Raw genomic sequence first — 21743 nt, 5'->3', positions numbered from 1 at the left:
AGAGCCACAATCAGCGGCAGCTGCGGGAGGACACAGGCTGTAGGCGGTCACCCAAAGGCATAGTGCCCAGAGGCTGGTGGAATGTCTTCGCTGTTGCCACTGCCTAGCCCAGCCCCTTCTGCAGCCAGTCGCAGAGTTGACTGTCTCCTCAGCGTATCGCCCACGCCAAGCCCCTTACACTTCGGTTTCTAAGCCTGGCTATTTTTAGATCTCTAGTCCTGGTGTGGCGCTGTGGATTAATGCGCCAGACTGCAAATCCGTTTGAACTGCAAAATCGGCGGTTCAAGCTCACCAGCTGCTTCTCAGAAACCGTATACAGGGTCGCTGTGGGTCGGAACCGACCTGACGGCACTTAACTACAACAGACTAGGTTGTGCAGTCTCTCAGCTAACACCGAATCAAGCCACCAAGCCGTGATTTGATTCCCTCTGAGCAAATATGGCTCAGAACTCCTTACTTCACTGAATAAAGTAGCTTATCGACAGTTTTGAAAGCCCTACCCACAGCAGGCATGTAGTTGACGGCAAAGCGGAAAGTCACATGCTCCTACCTCAAAGATGGTCAACACCTTTCTGAGGAACTGCACTAAACCCTGACGGCCCTTATTGAAGGTTGGCAGATATACCTTAGCAACAATCACAACGTTACACTTTTCATTTCCATCCATCATCTTTGAAATTAATTCCACACTCAAGTCAAACAATTCCCAGAAGAGGAATGGGTTCTCTCAGCAAATGGGAATGGAGCTTTCTATTCTATGTTAGATTGTTTAACTTGTGGAAGAAACCAAAGAACAGAAAAAACAGGAGACACTGAAGAAGCGCCTTACACCCCCCCCCCACTGCTGTTTTAACTATCTCCAAGTACTAGTCTTAAGACAATTGGCCTGACTTTAAAAAAAAAAAAAAAAAGTTGTACAGGTATATGTTTACTCATTAACTTTGATACTAATAAGTTGGTCTTTAAAAATCAAAGGACCCCTTGTCCTAAGTTGTCTTTCCAATACCACACCCAGCATTTATGCAAGTGCAACATCTTATGTATGGTGTGTTTAACTTACTGTAGCTAATTAGGGAAAAGATAAATCATAACAAGACAGTGGGAAAGGACATCAATATTCCTAAACCACAAAGACATTTCCAGAGGTATAGGTCCATAGCAAAAAAACTAGAGTTATACACTTTTTTCATTCATTTCTAGCCACATAGAAAATAAAGCCTTTTCGACCCTATTTTTAAAGTCAAAATTCTTCCAATGTCAAAATTTCTGTGTTAGGAAGAATGTTGATAAATTTGAAATGTGCTCATCCTTACCTTTTACTTGCTACTTAAGTGGTAAAATTGATTTTAAAAATAACTACACAAAAAACACATTCAAATTCTATATTTTTTTCAAGTAAGAAAATCATTTTACTTTTTTAAAATAAACACAAATAACACTAATAGTAGAAACTGATTCAAAGAAAAGTCACTAAAAAATAATCCATTTTGGATATCAACAATACATTTATCTCACTACTATGCTTAGCAATGGTAACTTCAGAAGGGGACAGATATTGGAAACTGTACCCATTCACATCCTACAAAGTTATTGCAAAAAGACTTCCTATATATCTTTCTGACCTCTCTCCAATTTCTACTTCTGTTGTTGCTTTGATTTCCTGTGTGATAATGCTTTTATGTCATATCCTTTTAAATTGTCATTGAGTGATTTTCACTGTTAATTTTCTGATATTATAAAGTAGGACGATGAAAATAAGTTGGTTATATCTTTATATTTACTTTTACAGGTATCATTCGAATGGTCTGTTTCCAAGTATTTCATGAAAAGATTCTAAGATGTCAAAACCTGCAGTTAACCTCCTTGTTTAGAAATACACAAAATAATACCTTTGATGTTGGCAACTCATATATTATTCAGCAAAACAGCAATTACTCATTGTTTTGCACTTACATGTTAAGAACTATGCGACACTTGGTGACACAATAACAAAATTGCAAAGTCAATTATATTTAAAATAGACATCCTAATAAAACATACACAACCAACTCCTTTTACTCTTTTTGAACTGTTTTGTTTCCTTTTTCAAATTGTTTTCAGTCAGGTAGATTATGTGACTGACTATTAAGCCTTAAGATAATAACTGATTTGCACATAAAATAAGGGGAGGGGGGAAGGTTAGAAAATTGAGGGAGGGTGCAGTTTAAGAGGTATGCATGTTTCTCAGGGCACCCAAATCCACCTAAGGGGGTGCCAGAACATTCTTGTATATTTTTGGAAATGTACGTGTATATTTTGCAATGCCAATCATAGTAGCAACCTTTAAAGAGTAACATTTGTCAAAATTTAAAGCAGTATTTAAGCTAGAGTCATACTAACAATTCTAAGCAAAAATCTAGCAATAAATCCCATCTAAAATGTGTTTATATTTAAGAAGAGAGGGTGTTGGCTGAGTCTACATGCTTTATTCTATTTTAATTGTGCAAAAAGCATTTTTGTAACTTGAACTTCCCTTGCAATGAATTCCATTTTTCAATCCCCCCGTCTGCAACCTGAATTGAAATTCCCATCAGAAAATTAAAATATTTGTCTAGATAAAATAACTTCTAAATGAACTATTTTGTTTTGTTTCTTTATGTATTTTCTACAATGTAGTCCCTCGCAATGATATTAGTTCTAGTGTGGGAAAATATTATAATTGAGATCTGGTAAGTTATTTGCAGACTTCAAGTTTTTCTTTACACTGTGCTGACATTTAGTACAGCCCTGGTGAGGAAAACAATACTACCATTCATAGCTCTAGACGTAGATTTCAATCGACTTAAGCGGGCACAATGAAACTTGGTCATTCACTGGTTACCCATATTGTGTTCTCAAATTTTCTCTCAGCAAAAGTATAATGACTCAGTATTGTATGGTTGCATAGACAAGGGCTCGGAACAAGAGACACTAGTTTTGTCTGACGGTGTGAGAAAGTCGTGAAGGGATCTTTTCTTCCAGATGGTGTTAAATTCAGCTGCCTTTTTAACATTGGCCTTGCACAGCAATCTGCTGCTCCCCTTTCACAAAGACTGCGCTCAGTTCCCACTAGTTAACATGCATACTCACGCAACCTGCAACTTCACTCCAACTGTTTTACAATGCAGTGGTATGCTAAATAAACTTGATCCGGTTTCTGCCAATGTTAAAACTAGCTTTCAAAGAACTACTTAACTGATATTTACACTTCTTTTGACTTAAATGTACATGCCTTTGGAATATTTAAGATTTCAAAGAAATATCATATTATTATAAGGTCATTGTAGAATTTATCTTGAACAACCTTCAGGCTCAAGCTCAGATACAGTACCTCTCTTACACATACACAAATAAAACAAAATGTCAGAAGTTTGATGTGTAATAGAAAAAAGAAAAACTGGGACATGTTATATAGCAAGAGCAGTGGAACAGCAAAAAATAAAATGAAAATACTAACATTGAAATGTATTTTTATTGATTGATAAGTCATGTAACATTAGTATGATACAAAGCAACTTTGATATGACAATGGCAAACACATAATTATAATATTGTTTATTTTCCTTAGATGTTATATTTAACACATTTACATAAAAGACCAAGATGTAGGCAAAAGCTTCAGTAATTCGACTCCATTGAGTGCTTTCAGTAAACAATAGGTTTCCCCAGCAAACATCTTATTGCCTTAATTGAACCTCCTTGAGAAAGAAAACCACACACTTTGTAATGTAAATGTTAATTGTAGTAGACAATGGTTCTAGGTAAATAGCACCCCTGGACATGAAGTAAATGAAAGGAATACAGGCACTTAACAATGAAAGGTTGTTTGCACAAACAGTGCTTCAAATGTAAATAAACAAGGGTCTTCTCAACGGTCACTACAGCAGTAAAACTTTGGCACGTGTTTCAGCAGCCAGATTGGGAATTTCCATTAATAAAGTTTCTCAGAGTTTTTAACAGAAAATAATAGTGATTTTACAGGCTTCTCCAATCTGAATTTTAAAAAGAAGTAGAAGCCACAGAAAAAAATATAATACTTTGAAGAAACACTGGCATTTTGGGAATTGCAAATAACCTAGGCCACGTGGAAGACAACAGGCCATTTTGGGTATTTTCTTATTGAAATGTTTGTAATTTGCATGTAAATGCCTTTACAGACTTTTGCTTGGTGACTTGTGTAAAAGATTACAATGACCACCCCCTCAAATCACCAAGGTTTTCTGTTAGGCACAGTTATTTTTAGATTACATAAATATCAATTTAAAATACACCTACCCTGAATTAGTCCAAAGTAATCTTCTATCACATTCATTGTTATTTTAGTCAACTCCTATAAGTTGATGATTTTATCATTTTTCTTCCAGCATGACTACCAGCATAATTAGGCCAGGTTCCTACATGTAGCATGTGAAGAGGTAAACAGCTTGATGAAGGCATCATAATGATTGTTACATACAAATACTTGGTTTAATATGTAACCCACCCCAAATAAAAGCCAAGATGCCAGTCACAAGGCCAAAAGTACAAACTGAGAATTTAATATAAGGAGCAGGCAGTATGAGACTTTCTTGGAGTCACTTTCTAGCAGCTTTCCTTAAATTTTGGAAATCTCAACAGAATAAGAAATCCAAATTTAATTATGCTCAAATTAAACAGAGGTTATAAAATGAACAGAAACAGGCAGTATGCAACAGCTACAGACCAGTTGGTGTTGCCATTTGGGAGGCTGCAGATGGCTGTGGGTGGGAAATGCCTCTACTTTCTTAAGTGATGGAGATGAGTATGGTGTGTGCACTTGATGTTTTTTTCATACCCCCACCCCCCAACAGGGCTGTCTGTCATAGGCTGCCGGGCCCCGCTTTACCACTTGCCCCCGAGCGTGGGAATCGGAGCGTCCTGCCGTTCACATCTCCTGCGTTCCGTTTAGCGGAATCAATTAGGCAAGACAGACCCTCAGATTCCCCACCCCCTTTCCATTTTTGTCAGGTCTATATACGTCCTAATTATTTCAGTTTGGGATGCCAGAGCTGTTTCCTGGATAGACCTGATTATCCTTAAACAAAAAGAGAGGAGGCGCACACGTGGGTTGTGGCGTAAATGTCACTTTCATTTCCAATGCTAGGCGCAGAGTAAGACAGAACATTTTTTTAACACTTTGACAAGAGGGGAGGCGATCTCGTCTCCATCATGTCTTTCTGCTTCAGTAGCTTCCTCAAGGAAACTCTCCTGGAACAGAGAAGCATCTGTCCTTGTATTTTGAATAGAAGAATTAAAAAAAAAAAAAAATCAGCCTTGGCTTTTTCTTTTTTCATTTCCTCTGCTAGCTCTAAGTCCTCAGTAGATATAAATTATTAACCTTTCAGTATAAACTTTTTGAAAGTTTGATTTCATATAATTTGAAATACAGCACAAATACATGTAAAGTCGTTTCCAAGCACAAGCTTCAAATTTGGGGGGGAGGGAAGGGAGACCTCAGAAGCGGAACTGCCTAAATCTACATCTTTGAAGTCATTTTTAAACTAAGTGCCAGACATCTCTACAACAGGTTTCTTAAACAAACAAACAAACAAACAAAAACTTCATATGTAAACTTCTGCCTTAAAGTAGAACAAGTTACACATGCATCTTTACTCATTAGGACTACAGAATTCTCCTTTGCAGCATAAAAGTCCCTCACAAAGCATCTGACGTCTTTATATAGTAGCATATGTGACTCACTTAATTTCCTCTAACCCCATCTTTAATCATAAGGAAAAAACAAACAAGCAAACAAATAAAAACAAAGTTAGATTCAATAAGTAGTCCTGACCTTTTGGAATTTACTGTCTCTTGGTTGTAGACTTTCATTCTCACATGTTCCCTGGTGATCTTGAAGGAGTTTTTACTTTCGGTTATCTAGCTTTATGAAGACCAATACACTCATACAGCTAGATAACCAAAGATAACAACTCACTTCCCTCACACGCTCTGTCTTCCTCTTGCCAGACTCCAGATCCCGATCCTTTCTGGCAGTACCGAAGAAGAGTAGTCCTCCAGGAAACGAGGCTCTTTAAATTCCTCTTTTTATGTAAATATGACCTGGATTCTGTTTGTGTGTGCGCGCGGCTAAAACATCCAAACGAGATCTGTTGCCTTCAAAGTTTATTCCAAACTTTTTTTTTTTCCTTTCAGCAAGTAAATCTCCGGCAGCGTTAGTCAACAATTCATCTATTAATATCAGAAAAGAAAACCAGCTATTAAGGTGCAGCAAGCAGTTAAGAGTGAGCAGCAGCATCCGTCCCTTCACAGGCCTCTATTTGCATTGTAAATTGCTTCATTCTCACGCAAGACTCCTTAGCCTTCTGCTATAGAGATGTATGAAGTCAGCGACAATTTCCAGCGCAGGTTAAGGAGGGAGGAAAACAAAACAAAACAAAACGTTCCAGTCTATAGAAGAAGTGACAGCTGATTCAAGGATCTGCTCCTGATCCTTTTGGGTTAGGCACCATGAGCTTTTTTACCAATCGGTGGCAGCTGGATTGCACATATCTTGTATGTGTGTGTGTTTTAGGGGGAAGATCATCGGTTTCACAGGGCTTCTAGGCTGGGGAGAAGATGCCGTCTTGCTGGCGTGCTGCTGCCCCCGGTCTGTAAGAAGGAGAAAAGGGCCATCATTGGAGGGGCTTTCACTGCCAAAATGTGGACCAGCCCGGCAGGTCAAAGGTTCCAGACCACGGGAGACCAAGGTAATGATGATGTCATGAGAAAATCTCAAGTACATGGCTATTGATATGCATCAGTGATCAGCGAACTGCTCCACGTCTGCTGCCAGAGCATCAGCAGCAGCAGCAGAGGCAGCACCATTGCAAGCAGCCCTATTTTCTCAATCAACCTCTCTTCCTCTAGCACTACCGAATGCTCCTGGAAAAGCAACCCGCGGCCTTTTACCTCTTCGGTGCTAGTGTATATCGCTCTAATATCCAAAGGCTGGGCGAAATCTCTCTCTAAGGACAGATAAAAGCATTTCAGATCTGGGGAACGTCTTTGCCTGCATTTCTCTTCTAGGAGATTGCATAGGCAGGCAGATGGAAGACACTTTGCTATTGCTTAAAGCAGGGCCTTGCTTTCTGGTACTGAGAATCAGATCTGTATTACGCAGTGAGTCGATGTGTGATTACATTGACCATTTGCTCTGGTGTTGTGTTTTTAATGGCTTCACAGCTAGCTCATGTTTTGTATGTATGTACTATGGCGATAGAGCAGAGAATTTTATTCTTCAAGTTCAGACTGAATGCTCTAAGCAAGTGGACTCCATCCTGAATTTTTTTAAATGACTATATAAGGTGTGTAAGGAGCTCTGGTAGCGTAGTGGTTACGAATCGGGCTGCGAACCTTAAGGTCAGCAGTTCGAAACTACCAGCTGCTCCGCGGGAGAAAGATGAGGCTTTCTACTCCCGTAAAGATTTACACCCTCGGAAACCCTGTACAGGGTCGCTATGGGTCGGAACCGACTCGACGGCACTTAACAACAACAACAACATATAAGGTGTGTATGTTAGAATGCAATACAGGTAAATATTGCAGCAATCTGTTCTAATGTACATAACTGCTATAATAAAAATGCTGAGTCTTTGTCTATTGTTGTAAACATTAATATTCAGACAGCTCAAAATGGACTAGTATTGATTATGAAACTACCAACAAAGGTATTTTTGCCTCTAGAAAAATAAAAAATAAAACACCTAGAAGTCTAGAGCATAACTATACCCCATCTCCCCGTTACAACCCATATTTTTCTCCTATTAGGAAGGGAATGTTGTGTTATTCATTCACCTCAATCTTTTCGTAGACTTCAAAGTAGAAATGACCATTTAAAAGAGTTCTTTCTCATCTCTCCTTTATCCTTTGTAAGCTATAACTAATGCATCTAAAATATGTATGAATGAGACAGCTTCAAAAAGTTTGTGGAAAAAATGAATTAAGAGGATCATAGAATTTCTCCACAAACTCAAGTTGTCCCTCAGCAGAACATCTCAACTGCAATCTTCATTAGCTGCATATTCACCATGAGTGAACATTATGGATTGTTTTTGTTTTGTTTTTTCAAGATGATTAGTTATGTTGGGTGGTGTTACTATTCTTTAAAATACATGCTATAAAAATGTCACAAAGCTTCATATTAATTTCATATACCATAGCTTATCAAAATATACTGACTTGTATAGGTTACAGGTTGAGTATTCCCCCCAGTGACTAAAATATTTCAGAATTAACATATTATTTCTTCAATTCAGTAATTTATTTATTTAAAACTTAAGTGTGAACATGCTTAATTATATACAGAGCACACACATGTAAATGCTATAGATTGACAAATAAAACCAAAATTGCTAAGAAAATCCACAGCTTAAAACACTAACACACCAATTAAAGAAATGATTTATGAACACAGATGCCAATTTTTCCCCTGATTTTCAATGTGTGTATTTATTTATGTGTGTGAACTTTCTAGTACTACTTAGAAAAGACTGAACTGTGGAAACTGCCCATCTATTTATCTTCTCAAATTATGCTATGAGGTAAATGACTGCATTGGGTTATATATAAAAGTGTATGTAAACTACAAACTAATTCAGAGAAACACACTCCATGGAGTTACTGCTCCTTCTTGAACTATATGGTCACAACATAAAATAATAGGGAAAAAAACGATCTAACACATTGCTGAAGCACATGGCACTTTGATATTATGTAAGCTTTGCTGACTTGGAAGACTGAGAATATTGTGGCCTTGCATTTCAAGACCTAGAAGCAGAGTTATTAGTGATTTGGCATATATTACATACAGTAAACATGTGATCAAATGAATTCAACTCCTTATGTCAAAGTCCTAAGAAATTACAGATATTTTTAGCATATCTTTTTACTGCATGTATGTTTGGGCAGGACTTGGTAAAACTAGTGAGGTGTAATTCATGTATGTCAACGTGTTTATCAGCCCCATTTTATATGGTTTACAAATTAATATGGCTGTATTGCCTCACATTTAATAATTAAATGCAGTTTTAGGACCAAAGTACCTATAATGAAAGACACTAAACACTTGAGATGTGACCACAATTAAAAGCTACAATGATATTGTCTTAAAATAATATTTTCTAGGGCAATGGACCCATATCTGTCACATATATCATAGATTCATTCTGAAAGCCCAAGTAAGCGAAAATATACAACATGATGATTATGGGCAGACTGTTCTTCAGCCATATAGCCAATGAAATATTTTACATTTCTATCATCTCTCAGGGCGTGGAAAAATAAATGATACACAATAAGGTTTAACATTGAGCACCTGAATATTTTGACTAGACACCAGGTATATATAGCATGGTTGGTCATGTACGATTTCAAGGACTATATTTTATCTAGGGTATGAAACAAGTTAAAGCAATTTTGCTAAATATTCCTAGCAATGTCTGTCACACATTAAAAGCAACTATTAATATCTATATGTTTTTATTTCACATATTTTTGCTTTTTTAAAAGCTATTTAGCTGAGCTACAAAAGACTCCTTTTGAAATCTACATATTGAGGATATACCAAACTCAAATGGCTTGCCTGTTCATTCTCTAATAAATTCCCATTAATGGCCAGTAGATTAGGACGTGATTGTCATGCTTGTTTTCTAATCTTTTTATAGGTCTCCAGATGGCTGAAACATGAATTGAAACATCCTGCTTTTCTTGGGAATAAACAATTTCTACTTAAGTTACAAGGAAAAAGTTATGATTTTCCACATATTTGGATTAGAAATATGCTATTTCATAAATGCAAATGCATCAGGTTTGTCACTAATATTTAGAACATCTCTCTGAATTATACTCAGACTACTGCAGAGTGCATACGGAATTGGCCTATCACATGAATTCCCTTTATTTAGTTTGTATGAGTCTCATGCATGTAAACCACAGTCCACTAATGCAGTCAAGACTACCATTTCGTACACAAAAGCCATTTAATTACAGCTATTTGTATAGTTCAGGCAAGGTACTTGACTAGCTTACTTTCTAATAAAAGTGTCTTATTATTCTTTCTATATTCCAAATTTCTTTTTTATAGGCAATTATATGTTAGGTTTGTGTTATGCTTGATATATAACATACAAAGATTACCTGCAGGGAAAAAAACTGCACATATAACAACTCAGATTTTTCTGGAATTCTGTCTTATGCATGAAGGAGGTATTGCAATACACTGTGGGCCTACTACCAAGTCAATAATATTCTATTTTGATTTTATACATGACTTTGACACCAAATGTAAATGTTAAAGTTACCTTTGGCTAGTTGGATTGTCTATTCATTTTACACTTCTTTGTAGTCCCATCTGAAAAATAATCAAGAAAACAAATAATTATAGTTTTGACATATACAATTATGCCTAGATTTGGTTTCATTTAAAGTATTGCAATGGCCATAATCCCTTAAAATGCTTGAAAGATTTCATAAAACCCCAATACAATATATCTTGTGCTTCAGCACCCACAGGGTTAAATATGCTAATTTGCATTTAAATGGAGACATGTCTGATAATGGGAATGCAAAATATGCAGAATCTGGAGGGGTTTGAGAAATTAATATTTTCTTTCTTCTTTCCTTTTATTTTTAGCTTGGAAGGAAGAAGGAACCTTAAGAAACATTAGGGATTTGAACATTGTAACCTGACATACAAAAGAGCAGGGAGAGTCTTTCTACATAAAGATTTTAAGACTAGAGCAAACTCTTATTTTCTAAATGTTTAAGATTCTGAATTTCCAAGCCTTTCAAACAATGGGAATCCCTAGATAAATATATAATCCATTAGAAAGATGCAAATAGTTTACTATAAGGCCACAACACGGTGAGCTGTGCATTCATATCTATGGCTCCTGATTGGTTCTTTCCTCTAGTAAATCAATGAATAATGTAAAACCTGATTGCTGTAATGCGTTGGATTTTCCTCCCTTCCCCCATCCCCTCACAACCCAATATTCATGAATTCTTACATTCCTGAAAAAAAAAAAAAACGTTGCTTTTCTTTTATTATTTTTTAATGTTTGCTGTTATTTTGGCATGGTGGGGCAATTGGTTTTGCAAAATGAAAGTATTGCACTTCCTCAATTATGCTGACTCTGGGAGCTGGCTTCCTCAGACAGCGCCCTAATTACTGGTGCCAAGGTGGGGAAGGCGGCTGGCAAGCAGAGGTGGGCACGTGAGGTAGGAAACTAGATGCAAATCCGCGGTTCTGGGCCCAAGGCAGCTACAGCTCTAAAAGGGGCCCCTGGCCGTGGCCATGACTTGACAGTGCCTCCTTGTCTAACTTCAGGTCAATTCCTCCACTGAACTGACCCCTCAGGACAGTCCCGCTTTCAAGCACCACGGGCACATTAGCAAGAGAAAACTCCATAGACACTAATGCAAATACGTTGCCCCAGTTTCCACCACTGCTGGTTCCCGAAGACAGAAAATTTCGAGCAGTAGAGGGGAGGTCTGGCCTCCCTCTGCCGAGTCTGATCTCCAAACAAACTACAGAACTGGGTTTTACTCAGATACCAGAAGCCCAGAAGTGTCTGTTGCTGAACAACTAACCCCAGTGGTTGCATCTTAATGAATCTGAACTTCGGATAACCCCGTAAACTGGCCTCTCCTCCCCTAGAATCCCAAAGGCAAAAAGAAAAAGGAAGTGAAAATCCACTAAATCTAGTGAGCTACTGCTATACATAAGTTTTCCACCAAGATCCAATCAGACTCTTGCTTCATTGCCAAAGTAATTGCAACTTTGGGCTGATTAAAAGGAGACAAATTTGTCAAAATGCGAATCCTGTATCCAGGAATTCAGAATACTACTGTTATTTGGCTCTAGGTTTAAGAGGAGAAAAACCCACCCACCACAAACTACACAGTATTACACACAAAATTCTCCTTTCGATGCTAAATTTTCCAGGCATCTCTCTAGGATAGGGAGTCAGGTCGATGGATAATTAACTGTCCCAGTCCGGGCGGGGACAACTTGAGAGATCAACAGGTTTAGCATTGGAGGCACACAATCAATTAACTACAGCAAAGCCCCGGACTGGCCCTTGGAGCGGCCCACCACAGGGTTCCGCGGGCACCGGCTCGCTGGCGAAGTAGGGCACGCCGCCGTGGGGCCGCGGTGAGCACCGTTGGCCCCACGCCGCGAGTACAGCTGCTGCCTGCGGGCCGCCAAAGATACTCACTCGCTGTCCTCCCTGAACCAAGCAGTGTTGTCCCCCAAATCCAGTTGGGCAGGAATCGAGGAACCGGCCAGGAAACAAGATCCAGAGTCACGGCGCGGCTGCAGCACACAAACAGGGTTTTTTTTTTTTCCGGCGTCTCAAAAAAAAAAAAAAGAAAGAAAAAAAATCTCTTTTTTCTCTCCCGGTCATCCCCCTTCTTAGCACATTTAAAACTGCCGCTCAGTTCCGCACGGTGATTCTTGCTTGATTGCGTCTAAAATAGTTTAAACGGGCCTTTCCTTCCCGGTAAGAGTGCAAAAGACGAAAGAGGAGGGGGGGAAAGCCAACTTTTCCCCCCCATGCCAGGTACTTGCTCCTTGAGCCTCGGAGTGGAGAGTGAAGTGGTGTGTGCGAGGCTCGGCAAGTTTTTGGGGGGGCTGTCCAAGGTCTAGTCCAGCCCCCTCTGCCGAGGAGGACGTGCTCTGAAACTCAACCAATTTCCCCACTGCTTTTGTTACTGATGAACTGAAGCCCTATTGTTCATCCATTGCCACGGTCTTTTTCAGTCCCCACACTACGTTCAGCGTTGCCAGAGATAATGAATTTGCACCCAAACCTCTCATGGTCCCCTCCTGACAGACGGAACAAATTAGAAATGTCTCGTCTGAAGAAGGGCAATGGCTACATTTTCCTATTGTAGGACGCAGGGCACACAATTCTTTGGAAACTTCTTTTGCCTTTTCTACCTTTTATTTTCTTTTCCCTCTTTTTATTTTATAGTCCTGTTTTTCGCTCTTGATTTCTTTACTCTCTCTCTCTCTTTTAAAGAACAGCCCTGTCTTCCCCCCCCCGCCCCCAATGCATCATTTGTATGTAACTTGTGGGGTATTTTCTACCTTCCTTCTTTTCTCTCCCTTCTTAAGAATTCCTTTTGCAATTTTATTTACAAACTTGGAGAACGACCTTTTGACAGCAGACTTGTTTTTAAAATTTTTTAAAGAAAGGTCTTTCAGTTCAAGCTCCCTTCTCTACCCCTCCCCTCCTTTTTGTTGTGGCTGTTAAAAGTGTTTGGCTAAAGACAAGCAATACATTATAAAGATTTTTATTCTCTAAACTCCAGAGCTATTCAAAGGGTACTAGGGACGCGCCATGGGGGTTATCTATTTGAGGAGGAAGAAAAAGCGTGCGTGTGCGTGCGTGTGTGTGTGTGTGTGTGTGTGTGTTCCAGAGAGAGAGGGAGAGAGGAGATGTGGCAGGGTGGGGGTGGGAGTGTTCTGAGACGGAAAGGTGGGGACACTGGGGTGGGGGGAGTGGACTTCCTGGAACACCAGGAGTAGAGACACTGTCAGGGGTGTAGACAGGGGAGGTAGGGGTGCAAAGGAGCTCTGCCTGCGTCCCTGGGCCTGTTTGAGTGCCGCGAGCCGGCTACAGCCTGGGCGCGGGTGTCTGCGTGCACTGGCAGTTGCTCCGAGCTTGCGCGCGTGCAACCCGAGGCGCGAGGGTGGGGGTGAGGGGACTGTAAAAATTCTGACGAGTGGTCGCTATGTAAATGTGGCCCGGGGGAAGCGGGGAGGCCTTAATGAGGGCCGCTGGCATACAGCCTTGCCGGCGGCCCCCTGCTTTCCCGCCAAGTGCAGCCGGAGGACAGGACACACAGTCATGCGTGTCCTTGGCGGGTGTGGGCCCCCGCCTGCCGCGCGCGCCCGCCCCCCGCACACACGCGTATACTCCCCTCGCAGACTTGGGGCCTGGTAGCAGCGAGTATGCCAGGAAAACAAAGCTGGGGCTGCGAGGTGGAACGAAGAAACGGCAACCCTGGCAGCTCAGAGAAGGGCTAGGAAACCGACACCGCGTCCGCTGGAGCCCCTTCCTTGCCAGCCCATGACTCTTCCCTCCCTCCGCACCTGGTTCGTCCCGACCCCAGCACAGAAAAAGCCTAAGACTGTTTCTTATCTGCCTTGGAGAGGGTGGCAAGCAGAAGTAGGCATAGGGAGGTGCCAACGCCCCCCCACACACCCTCGCCCTGGGCGCGGGCACGCACACGCTGGCGCGGGGGGCCGCCAGGAGATGAATCTGAAGGCCTCTCTGCTCCGAGAGCTGGCACCTCATCTCTGAAGCAGCTTCGTTCCAAGCAAAAAACGTCCAGGCCAAATCCCTCAAGGCAGTGCCCCAGGCTGTGGCCACCGAACAGCTCACATCTCTAGCCTCTTCCCCCGCAATGCAGTCGGAAAGGCAAGGCTGAGCCTACCGTGGTCTCCCCCCGCTCCACAGGGGTGAAACTTGAACCCCAGTCTAAAAGCTGTGGCCTAGATGGCCTACCAGATAAGCCCCCAGTCTTGGAGAGACACAGATCTCTTTAATGTTGCTTACAGCGCCTGCCTTGATGCTCACCAGCCCAAGCACCTTCCCAACACATCACACCACACATAAACACACACACACACACACACACACACACACACATACACACACGACACTCCCCTAGCATTAAAACGCGCGCTAATGGCATGGCTGTTGAGGATGCGGACGCGCATAATGAGTGCACAGGTAAATAGGTACAGAAACGAGTAGCCCCCATCAGCCAGCTGGGCGATTTACCTCTCCCTATTGGGAACGTGTGGTTTATCATGTTTTAGAAGTGGTTTGCTGTTGTCTCCCCCTCATCTTCTAGTAGAGAGAAACCATACCAAATCAAAACAAAAACCCATGTTCCATTGTCAGAATCTTCTTTATCTTACGCTACCCGTGCTATGGTCTAAAACAGGGATTTGGATTCGTTTGTTGTCTGTCATTGTTTTTTGTTTCTTGAAATTTTGGGGGGTGGTGTATTGGATCCCCCCCCGGGGGGGGGAGAAGCAAAAGAACATGTATTCGGTGGGACTGGACGCGCAGGATGAGAGCCGTGATGTACTGCCAGAATGCTGGCAAAACTGGGGGCCCGGCGGTGGAGAAAGAAGGAGGGGGCTGGGTCTCCCCCGGGGCTGAAGCTAGTCCCCTCGGCCCTCACTGGCTTTGGCTCAGCAGCAACCGCCGCTAGCGCTGGCGGGCTCCGCCGGCTGTTGCTCCGTGTTTTCCCCCATCCCAGCTTCACGTTCAAGGTTTAGCTGCGAGGTCACGTCCATTGACGTCAGCTCCCTGTCTCCCTCTACGTCCGGCTACATTTACATACATCAAGGAAATTAGGGCATTAAAAAAATATGCAAATCCTGCGCGTAGAGGAGCCGGTGCATTCCGGGCGCAATCGCCTTTTATTGAAGCTTTTAATTAAAGGGGCCAGTTGGCGAGCCCTAGAAACAACCGCCAAAATCCCCCAAAAGAGAAAAATAAATGCTGTAGCCTTCGGGAACGGTTGTTTCGGCTCCTGTTCTGTGGGCGGCTGAGGACCGCCGGCTGCCGGGCTCGGAGAAGAACAGGTTAGAGGAGGCAGCTCCAGCCCATGCATAATCAGGGCTCCGCGGCGCCTCCATTCTTTTCTCCTCCTCCTCTCCTCCTCCTCCTCCTTCTCCTTCTCCTCCTCCTTCTCCTTCTCCCTCTCCTCCTCCTCCTCCTGCTCCCGCTCCTGTTGGTTCCAGCGTGTATTATTTTTAATACTGATGCATATGTAAAAATGTATTTGCATTTTTTAATTCGTGAAAAGTTCAGGTTATATCGTATTATCTCCCCCTCCCCTTTTGTTTTGGTTGCTATTTTACTGTGTGATTGCGTCTCTCCTGTCCTTTTCTGTCTCCTTTATTTTTTGGCGAGTGTCTGCTGCTGTCTTTTGCTAGATAATATGCAGTTGCCACCCTGCTTCTGTTTATTTAAGGTTCCAAATATGCACATTTGTCATGTATGCAATGCAAGCTGTATAACCTCCTGGTTTGGTTATAAAAGAAAAAGACACATTTTTCCCCCCTGACATACTTCTCAATGGGTTGTAATGCCCATTGCTAAAGACTCAAAGTTTGATTGTCTAATTAACTTCATTTTAGCAAAAACACAGTTTGGGACCAGTGTATTTGACATAATGTATGAAAAAGGGGAAGTGATTCCAAAATTTTTATAGAATTGGTAAATTCTGATTAACTGAAAGGTGCGGCATTCACAGCCCCATTGCTTTCTAGCAGTTCTTATTGGGAAAAAAAAAATATTTTAAAATGTGTAGACACAGCAATGGACAGCCTTCTGCTAGGAAGACATTTTCAACCATGTTGTATGTTGTGCATCATCTGCTACATTGAAAATTTACTGAGTTTCAGTTTTATCTTAATATGACTAGAAACAAGGTACATTATGTGGGTTGAAAGGCATCCTTAATTCCTGACTTTGAAATGAAAAAAAAAATAAATAAACAGAACAACATAACATATAAAGCCAATTGCTTTGCCCCAAAACATACAGGCCTTGAGTTACATTTCAAGCAATGGTAATCTTGTTTATAGGATCAGATTTTCCTTCCTGGCAATTATGTATTGAGCACGATGGTTTTTGGAAAAAGAAAATATATTTATATATATGTGCATATATATAAAGTTCACTTAAAATTTTCCCAAAAGCTATCATTTTAAAAAAGACCGAATCCATAATTGCATAGCCACAAAGAACAGCAAATATGCAGACATGCAGCTTATTCAATTAAACAAGTCAGAGTACATGCACAGGTAATTAATTTTCTTATGAATGACTTACCTGCACAGATACTCAGGACAAGACTCAGTCCACCTCAAAGGCTTTCATGTATAAATATTCACATGTATTTATCCCCCTTTTCAAACCTACATCTGTGTGCCATCTTTCTTGCTGGACTATCCAGCATCCATTTTTAGCACCTTAGTTCTTAGGCATTTCCAGTCATACCTCTCTGGCAGTAGTTTTTTTCCAAGCCTACACCAAAGTGCTCATATGATATGTCACCCAATAAAAAGTGGTCAGATGGCTACACGTAAAGCATTGAAAAAGAGAAATGCACACTCATTCTTTAGGTTCCCCTTACCTAAAGAATATAGTAGGATTATGTTTCCAAAAACACATTTTCAGCACAATTTATAAATAATTGAGTAATTCCTCAACTGGTTGCAGAATTGTCTGTTTCTGGGGGCACTTGGCTGAGTGAAACAATTCAGCAGGATAAGTGTCTCTTCGAGTTTGGCTGCAATTAAATCGTGCTTGGTGGTTTGGTTCTCCCTACTCTAGCACATACCTGCCCGCCTTTATGCAGGGATCGGAACAAACACTGGCCACGTTGCAGGGCATAGAATAACGGTGCATATATTTAGATGACAATAGCCAGGAGTGTGTGCAGTAGCTAGGAATGTGTGCATGTATGGATGTCTGTGTATGCATGTCTATACAGACGCATGTGTGTGTGCACGCGCTGTATGACAAGGAACACAGAGAGGTACACACCTCTTATCTCTGATCTCTCTGTAATCTCCTTTTCTGTTTCTAATCTCCCTTATTGGCGCATGGTAGTAACCCGAAGCGTTTGAACCGTCACGGTCGCTGCCGTGTGCGCGCTGTGGCTTACCCCGGGGCCCGTGGCTCGGTGGCTCGCTGGCTCGGTGGGTGTTGTGGCGGAGGGTGGGGAGCGCCGCTGCCGCCGCCGCCGCCGCCGCCGCCGCGGGTCCGGGTGCTCTGTCCCAGCCCAGCAGCGAAGCGCGCGGTGCGGGAGCCCCCTCCCACCCCTCCTTCACCCCCACCCTCTCCTTCCCCCCCTTCTTCGCCCCCCCCCCACATTACCATATGGAGGCCGAGTCCCTGCGAATCACAGCAGCAGCGGACGGCATTTGAATAAGCCCCGCAACCCAGCTCAGACCCCAAGTCCTCCGCAAACAGCGTGACATGCACCGAGGGCCACCGCTCCGGCCTGGAACCTTTCAGCCGCCAACACCTCCCCCAAAGTGCCCTGGGCTTTCCAGAGAGAACCAGCTACGAGTGCGGGGCCTCCCACTAGCTACTTTTATACTAACTTGGCGGATAGGATCAGAACAATAAATGAGAGAGAGAGAGAATGGGAGCGAGAGAAAGAAAAAGGGAGAGGAAGGAAGAGAGGATCTTAGAGAGGAGAAGACAGAGGCTGAGAAAGGGAGCCCAAAGGTTTGAGTGAAAGAGAGTAAAATGCGGAGGGGTGGGGGAAGAGTGGGAGGGGGAGAGAGACCCAAATATCTGAATTTGGACGTTTTCAAGCTAAAAATATCACTTCACTGAACTTCACAACCTCCAATTAGACACGTGTTCCCCTCCCCACACACACACACGTCACCAAATGATTAATTTACCGTCTCAATCACAAATAATTATTTGGAACTGTATGTTAGATATAGGTTTTAACGGAAAGGAGCCAATTCTATGGAGCAACGGGAAATGGCCTTTAAAGATGATGTTGGGCGGCCTCACGTTAAAAATTAAGACTTGTCTTGGAGAAGCCTTTGCCACTTAGCCAGTTATGTCCTCTGAGATACAGAGATTATGGTCCACAGTCAGGAACGAGATGTGTACTGACATTTTTTGGACTTTAAATGATAATTTTTTCTTTCTTTCTGTTTGATACTGGTTATGCTTAATTTGTTACGTGTTTCTCCTATATGAATTTTTTATCAATTTTACAAGAAATTATACAGATGAAGTGTATATGTATTTCTTAATTTGAGTGCAAACATGGTTCCACATGTTGACTGAAGATTTTTTTACTTTAAACCTTACTTCAAATACTTAGCCAGTTCCATTTTGTAAACTAATTCTTTCTATAGCACAAGGTTCTGAATTTAGTCTATTTAAGGCGGTCTTTCCTCCATCTTTCAAATCCAGCAATAATTTCCGCGTACAAAACAATTAGAATCATAAAATTTCCGGTCAACTATAGGATGTACCTAGTGTAAAGGTACCCAGTATTCATAAACCAAACCCCTCCTTTTGAGACACACACAAAAAGAATGCCGCTGATTAATAATCTCTTACGCTGCACACAGAAGCCGAAGGCAGGGAGCGGCAGGACGCCAGAAAGGGTGCAGAATTCTTAAAACCTAGCATTTCAATACAGATTCCAAAGACGTTTAAACTGCTAGATTTTCGAAGGGGAAAATATGTGACGATGCTTTCAGAGTAAGCAGCCACCGTCCAAATACCGACTTTCTCCTGGACTAGGGCAGAACGGAGTGTGGAGGTGCCGTGTGTAACCGGCATATGCAAGCGTGGTATTAGATAGTATGTAACTCATGCATGGGGCCAGGCGCAGATTTCTTTTCTTTTGGGGGGACAGGGGAGGGGAGCAAGAAAACTGAGATCAATTCAACTCTTTCTGTGACTAGCTTCCACGAAGCTGAAATTTCAAACTCTTGTTTGTTTTCAAAGGCAATGTGAACCCTTATTTGAATTTCCCGACTCGGGGTTTTACCAGGATGCTCCCAATGTCCCACCGCTGGCCCACAAGCACGTGAAAAGAAAGGAGGGAGAATAAAGTAGAATGGCTTTGAGCCGCTTACGTCGGGGCCCCGGCTTTTCGCCCCAACAGGCCTTTCTTTCCTTTCTTTCCCCGAAGGCGCTGCATCAGGCTGGCCGGTGCCACTGTGGTGGTGGCCAGGTGAGCGAGGGAACGATTCCCGGGAGGCTGCGGCCCTCTCGGGAATTCTGGTGGGTCTGTTCATAGACCCGGAGCAGAAGGCAGAGCGGCACTAGAGGCCAACGCAAGACTCTCGGCTCCGGCCGGCAGGGGAACAGCGACACCTACCGGGCGTACAAAGCCACTCCCGAGCCGTCGGGGCGGCTAAGGGCTGGAGTTTATGGCTCGGTAAACTTGGGAAGCCATGTAACCAGCACCCAAGACTTGATTGGCCTCTGTAGGCCTCGCCCGCCTAAAGGAAAGCAAAGCCACAGCTCCTAGAGATTCTAGGGTACTGTAGGATGTCACTGCTCGCGCGCGCGCTCGCACGCGCGACACACACACACACATACACACACATACACACACACAGCACACACGCCCTATAGCCCCGAGGTTCTTTCTTCTGGGGAAACGTAGGGACCCGATAATGCAGTAGGCTATTGTCTCCTCGTTTTATGAGAGACCCAGGCAGAGATTGGAGCCCTGGCCACCTCAAGTTCATGACCCAGGCCTTTGCACCACTACCCTCCATTTCAGTACTCGATAAAGATTTTATGTTTGCAAATTAGGAATCCAGGAGTGTTCATTATTCTCCATTAAGAGGGGAAATGTATGAATCAAGGACAGATTCATACAGACTCTGGCAAAACTCTCCTGCCCTACAGCTTCCAACACCTTTAGCGATTCCTAATCGCAGGCAGGCATTGAGATTTCATAGCTTTAAAATTTTTTATTTACTTAAGATCTTGTTAATTACGTTGGAAATAATGACAAATGGGGGCAAATACGTTGAGATCTAAAGATTAACATATTTGTTCTGATATACATGTCCTGTTAAATGGCTTTGATTGTTAGCTTCTGTTGGAAAAGGTGGAAAAGGATGTCAAGATATGGCTAGGCCATACCAAAACCTAGCAAGGAAGGTGAGGATGGAAAGAAACTAATTTGAGTATTCTAGATTTACATTGTGTTGAAGAAAACAGCCATTATATACGAAAAGGAGATGAAGGTGATCCCAAAAAGGAGTAGAGGAGGGACCCACCTCAGCTTCCCTCACTCCTCACCTCCAGGTGACAGATTTTCTTCCAGCCTGATTTTGAGCTCGCCTGTTCCTAAGAAACCTGATGGAGTGTGATTTCAGCATTAACCTCATTGAATACTAAAACATCATCTTTTTTTCTAGAATGATCTGGAAATTTTAAATTAAATTGAATCCTTGAGATTTCTATTAAAATATTCTATTTAAATACTTTTTAAATTCCAGAATTAAAACAACAACAAATGTTTTGCATGGAAAGTTCAATCTTGGAAATTGGATATATATATATATATATTTGTAGCTAGAGATACTGGTTGAAACTAAAGAGTCTAAAGTGTTTTAAAGTGAGAGAGAATCTTCGTATGGTGAGGCTATAGGATCAACACTGGACATTGAACCACAAGGTCCGCAGTCAAACCCACCAGCTGCTCCTCCAAAACCCTATACAGGGTTGCTATGAGTCAGACCCAACTCATTGGCACTTAACAACAAAACAATGATGAAAGTTTGCTAATAACTGTTTTATTTAAGTAAAATTAGAATATTTTAGCAAAACCAAGAGCTTTAGATCAGGTCTCTTTCTCTGTCTTGTAATTAACACATACACATATAATTTAAAAAAAAAAATTTTTTTAACCTGCTACCTAACTTGGTTTAGCCAGTAGTTTTCTACTATTTTATGCTCATAGATCCAAAATGTGTTCTGCTGCTACATGCATAAATTCACAGCCCAGGGTAGGCCCTTGTATCAGAGGTCTATATAATCTGTATTACTAATAATGAATAAAATAAACCAATATCCTAATGACATTTCTTTCAATTAATCCTGAACCCTAACCAAAGTTAACTTTCTCCTTGTAAAATGAAAATCATCATAGGATAATGAAATGGT

Source organism: Chrysochloris asiatica, unplaced genomic scaffold, assembly GCF_000296735.1.
Source record: "Chrysochloris asiatica unplaced genomic scaffold, ChrAsi1.0 scaffold00227, whole genome shotgun sequence".
NCBI classification, from domain to species: Eukaryota; Metazoa; Chordata; class Mammalia; order Afrosoricida; family Chrysochloridae; genus Chrysochloris; species Chrysochloris asiatica.
This window is presented reverse-complemented; position numbering follows the sequence as displayed.